This window comes from Panthera pardus, unplaced genomic scaffold (genome assembly GCF_024362965.1).
Source record: "Panthera pardus isolate Hobbes unplaced genomic scaffold, ASM2436296v1 HiC_scaffold_25, whole genome shotgun sequence".
NCBI classification, from domain to species: Eukaryota; Metazoa; Chordata; class Mammalia; order Carnivora; family Felidae; genus Panthera; species Panthera pardus.
This window is the reverse complement of record NW_026526821.1, coordinates 89,757,521-89,763,520: the sequence shown is the minus strand read 5'-3', so window position 1 is coordinate 89,763,520 and position 6,000 is coordinate 89,757,521.

Genomic DNA, 6,000 nt, shown 5'->3' with positions numbered 1-6,000 from the left:
CAGCCTTGATCACAGCAAACTCTTACCTGCTTCAAAGCCTTTGTGAATGCTGCTGGCTCAGAGCAGATCCTCTTCTCTGGCTCTTCAGTTGGCCAACTCATCTTCTGGGGGCTCGGCTTCAATAGCATCTCCCAAGACTCTCCGGTCTCTCTTACATGTCTCTTATTAGACTCTCTGAATGCTCTTGATGCATTCTGTGCTTTTCTTCCTAATAGTAGTTATGTGATTATTTGATCAATATCTATCTTCTCCAACCAAATGTATGCTCCAGGAGGACCAGGACTATGTATTTTATTTATTTATTTTTAAATGTTTATTTATTTTGGGGGGGAGGGGCAGAGGGGGGGACAGAAGATCCGAAGTGGGTTCCATGAACCCACAAACCACGAGATTATGACCTGAGCAGAAGTCAGATGCTTAACCGACTAAGCCATCTGGGGCCCTGCCCATGTATTTTATTCACCAGTCTATGTGACTGACAGAGGTCTGACCATAGACTTAAGATATTTTCAAAGTGGAAACTTTCACCCAGCTTCTTTGCTGAGTGTTTTCGGTGTCTGCTCAGTTGGGATTTCTCTGTCACAATCTGCCACCTGAGTCCTGAGATAACGGCCAGGGGCAGCTTAGCAACTTGACTGCCTGTCTTTTCCCACTCACTTGTGAGGGGGGGGCTAAAACACAAGCTGCTGCTGACTAGCATCACTGGGAAGGGCAGGAACTTTGCTGTGAGCCATGTAGGAAGAGGCCCCACGTGTGGGTGAGGTTGTCACTGCAAAGTTGGAGTTTTGCAAATGATGAGACAGGACACTTACACAGAATGAAAATGCAAGGTTGCAAATTCTGTTCGAGGGAGCTGGAAAGGGGAACTGCATGATGAATGGGGTTGGGGGGGGTTGGGAGAGGTTCAGAAAAGGCAATACTGGCTACTTTATAATTTACTGCTTATAGCTTCTGCTTTCAGCATCTGTTGTGAACAGATGGTGGGCTAGGATCTCTTTAGCCAACTGAGCCAAGGATGGAGTGAACCTCCCCTTGTCTTTGTAAACTATAGGCTGTGGTTGTCGGCTGGGCGGGGGGGGGGGGGGGGGGGGGTGCGATTGCCCTGTAGCAATTGGCAATTAACTCGATATCTCTCTCCCCCAACTCAGAAATCTTATCTCTGATTCCTAAGTGAACTATATTGATATCCTGGTCTCATATTGACCTATGTGTGTTTTTGTTTTTTCCCAAATCCCTGAGACTCCTCGCTTCTCTCATCCCCAAATCTAGTTATCCTGAAAGGTTTTCTAATAAATAGGTAGCTTTTCATATCATCAGGGGTTAGGCCCAACTTAAAGAACAAACCATTAAGAGGGGGAAGAGGGGCGCCTGGGTGGCTCAGTCGGTTAAGCGTCCGACTTCGGCTCAGGTCACGATCTCGCGTTCCGTGAGTTCCAGCCCCGCGTCGGGCTCTGGGCTGATGGCTCAGAGCCTGGAGCCTGCTTCCGATTCTGTGTCTCTCTCTCTCTCTGCCCCTCCCCCGTTCATGCTCTGTCTCTCTCTGTCTCAAAAATAATAAAATAAACATTTAAAAAAATTAAAAAAAAAAAAGAGGGGGAAGAACTTTCATGGATTCCTTTCTCCCCATGCTGTTTAGAAATATTTTCAGGGTAATTACATTACTTAATAATATAAAAGTATAAATACAGAAGTATTTTTATGTTTATAGTTTTTACAGCTATCAAATCACGCAGTTCTAAATTAAACACCAACAAAACTACTAAAGTTAATAAAATCAAAATACCATCATTACTTAATGTGACAGATTACACTTGGATGAAATGGAATCACCTGCAACATGAGTGTGGTCGTGCCAGGTACAGGGCGCTGGGCGTCCTGCACCACCATTTCCTGAGCTATGACTCTATTCTCCTACAATTTTCCTTTCCCTTGGTTTCTTCATTCCACCATGGCATCAGGGAGCTGTCACTTGGTGTTAATGTGTTGTTTTCATATCATTTGCTCCTGTTAATGTTTCATCAAGTCCTAACAACTTGGCACTTTGGTACCAACAAGAGCAAGCACAAATGGACCCATGGTACTGAAATTGTATTGTTGGGGGATCATACAGATGATCTAGAATTGCACTGTCCCATATGGCAGCCACTAGCCACCTGTGGCTGCTGAGCACTTGAAATGTGGATAGTCTGAATCGCGCTGTGTATAGATGTAAAATAAACTCATATCATATTTTGATGACTTAGAATGAAAAAGAGCAAAATATCTCATTCAAAATTTAAAAATTGATTCCATATCAAAATCACATTATTTGGGGTATATTGGGTTAAGTAAAATATATTGTCAAGATTAATTCCACCTGGGTTTTTTGTTTGCGTTTATTTTTGCTTTTTAAAAGATGTATACTAGAGGGGACCCTGGGTGGCTCAGTCAGTTGAGCATCCAACTCTTGATTTCGGCTCAGGTCACGATCTCACAGTTTCATGAGTTCGAGCCCCAAGTCGGGCTCTGTGCTGATATCGTGGAGACTACTTGAGATTCTCCCTCTTTCTGCCCCTCCCCCACTCACATTCTCTCGGTCTCTCTCAAAATAAATAAACTTTAAAAAAAATACATATATATATATATATATATATATATATACACTAGAAAGTTTTAAATCGCACATGTGGCTCACATTGTATTTCTATGAGACTACATGGTCTAGAATAATTGTGTGTGTGTGTGTGTGTGTGTGTGTGTCTGAGAGAGAGAGAGAGAACATGTGTACAACTTTCTGAAAATACTGTATAAAAATTCTCATAGAAAACACATGGGTATCCAAAACACATAGACCTAGCAGTTTACCACTGCTCTAGCATTTAAAGGCTACATTCTTTCTCAGAAGCCAAGGATACAGAACCAGCATAGGACTTTCCTTGGCTTTCACTCCAGTATCCTAGTGATATATTTCTGTGGTTTTCCCACACGGTTTCCTTGTAAAAGTATCTGGGGGAAGAATCCAGGCACTTCCATTCCTCCCAGAACATATGTATTGCCATATATGGTCATTTCACAGTCATTTGATCAAAAGTGTTCTCCACTGGGGAAACCCATGGTAGAGAAAGACAAAAAACAAAAACAAAAACCAGTGAGCATGTACTTTCTAAGCCAACTACTTCCCAAGCACACAAAAACTACTGAAATTCAAGGACTGCATCAGTTAAAGAATTGGCCTAAAATGATGTGTAGCCAGATATCCAATTGCATTCATTTCGCAAATATTTTCTGAATATCTACATTGACACAAAGCCCCACGGTAAACACAATTAAAATAAAAAGATAAATAAATCAGGAATTTGCTGTCCAGAGGTGATAATGATACAGTCTGGAATATTCTGAAAGGAAAACAGCATGAGTCTGGTCTTTGCTTGGGGCCTGGGGTTTTTATTAGCGATTGTGGTCTGGTGCAGTATGAGTATCCTCTTAGGCAACCAAGAACTGGTGAGAACAAGGACAGGATACAAGTGTCCTTCATAAGTCACTCATTTCCTGAAGCCAGGGGTCTTGGCATCAAGGTGTTTGGAGTCAGTGGTCTTGGAGAACATTTATAGGGACCCTGCCTGGTCCCTCCTTAGATGTTATCTGTTGTGATGGAAGACTCCAAACATATCATTATTTCTTTGTCCATTACAAGGCATATGTGGAGTGAGGTAGGGGTGCAGGTCCTAGGAAGAATAGAAGCTGGAAAAGAAGCAAAGGGAAAAAAGCCAGCTTTTTTTTTATGGGGGTCCCTTCATTTTCCTGTCTCAATAAGCCATGTCAAAATTTCTTCCTTTTTAAATAGCGAAAGTTGCAGTGCATGGGTGGCTCAGTTGGTTGAGCATCCAACTTCAGCTGAGGTCATGATCTCATGGTTCATGAGTTCGAGCCCCTCATTGGATTCTCTGCTATCAGGGCAGAGCCTACTTCGAATCCTCTGTTTCTCGGCTCTCTGCCCTTCTCCCACTTGCAAGCGCATGTGCGTTCTCTCTCTCAAAATGAAATAAACCTTAAATAAGTAACTAACTAAATAAATAGCAAAAGTGAATCCAGTATATGTTCTAAGAATAGTCTAAGTGAGCTCTATATCTGAACTCATTTAATCCTCACAGCCATATGAGGTTGTTCCCCATTTTACAGGTGAGAAGATTAAGGCAAAGTTCGTATGATTATTAAGTAGCACTGGCAGGTTTCAAACACAGAAATCACCCGCAAAATCTGAGCTTTTTAGTCACTATTCGATCTTGCTTCACTTTATTATTTTTTTAAGATTTTATTTTTAAGTAATCTCTACCCCCAATGTGGGGCTCACGACCCCAAGATCAAGAGTCACATGCTGTTCCGAATGAGCCTGCCAGGCAGGCCTATCTTGTCTCACTTAAAAAAAAAATTAAAAAAATAATGTTAGTATTTGCTTATTGGAAAAAAAAACTGAATATACAGAAAAGTAGAAAAGAGCATAAACCCTCAAATTCCTACCCCCAACACGACAGTTGTTTAATATGTAAATACTACTTTTTTTAAAAGTTTATTCATTTCAAGAGAAAGAGAGAGTGGGAAGGGGCAGAGAGAGAGGGAGAGAGAGAATCTTAAGCAAGCTCTGCACTGTCAGCGTAGAGCCCATCGCAGGGCTCGAACTCTCAAGCTGTGAGATCATGACCTGAGCCAAAATAGAGTTGGACGCTTAACCAACTGAGTCACCCAGTCTCCCTATAAATACTACTTTTAATTTGAACCATAATTATGTATTGTAAGAAGGATATACATAAAGGGCTACAAAAGCTCAGAGGAGGGAAAGAGGACTTCTGGATGGATCTCGAAGAACAGGGTATGATGTAGATGTTGGGGCATTCCAGACAGAAAATTGCAAGAACAGTGGTGAGGATTCAAGTCAAGGAGGTCCAGGGCTTATTGGCGAAACAGCAAGGAATTGTTGGGGAACAGTGTTCATCTTGAACAATGAAGCTAGAAAACGAAATTAAGGACATAAATTAAGTCATAAAAAGTCTAGAATTCCTCCACCTTACATCTTATCAGTACAGGTAATACCACACTGATTATCATTTATTCCTGTCAATCTCCCCAATGAAAGTAGGAATTCCAGTTTATGTCCCCATTCATTTGATGAGTGCCTAGTTTCTGTGTGCTAGGCACTGTGTTGAGCAATGGGGATGACCAATGACCTACCTATATCTCTGCCCCGAAAAGAATTCACAGTCTAGTAAGAAAGAAAATATAAGACAGGTCAGATAGAAATATGAACAATGTAGGGTTCTGTCACTTGCTAACAAAAAAGTGTGGCTAAAGTAAACTATTACAACATCTCTGGCCATGGTCTCCTCTTTTCTTATAATCTCACCTTATAGAAGCCAGATCACAGGGAGTAATAAAGAGGTTTTTTTGGTTTTATATTTTGTTTTTGGTTTTTTTTGTTTTTTAAGGAATCACTGTGATCAAATGAGGAGTCTGGTAGAATAGGCCAGATAGAACTAAATGACAAGTAAGATAAGGACTAAAAAATGTTCATGGACTTTAAAAACTAAGACACTGGAGAGCTTGATGAGAAAAATTTCTGCAGTTTCAAGCAGTGTGCAGAATCCAGGTGGGTGGGTATTGAGGAACAAAGGGATGGTGATGTCCTGGAGAAGGTGAGCTACACTGTTATTGAAATGGAACCCCTTTTGGGTTGTTGTATTGTCCTTTGAGGGGCTGAGATAACTTTAAAGGAAGGTGAAAATAAATTTGTTTCAAATGACCAATAAGCACATGAAAATGTTCTCAACAGTAGCTGGCAGGGAAATGCAAATCAAAATCTACAATGAGATATCACTTCACACCCACTATTATGATGGCTATAATAAAAAAGACAATAGTAAATGTCTAGGAAATAGTAAAGGATATGGAAATATTAGAACCCTTAGACAGGTGCCTGTGTGAATGCAAAATGGTGCTGCCAATTCGGAAAACAGTTTGGGAATTCCT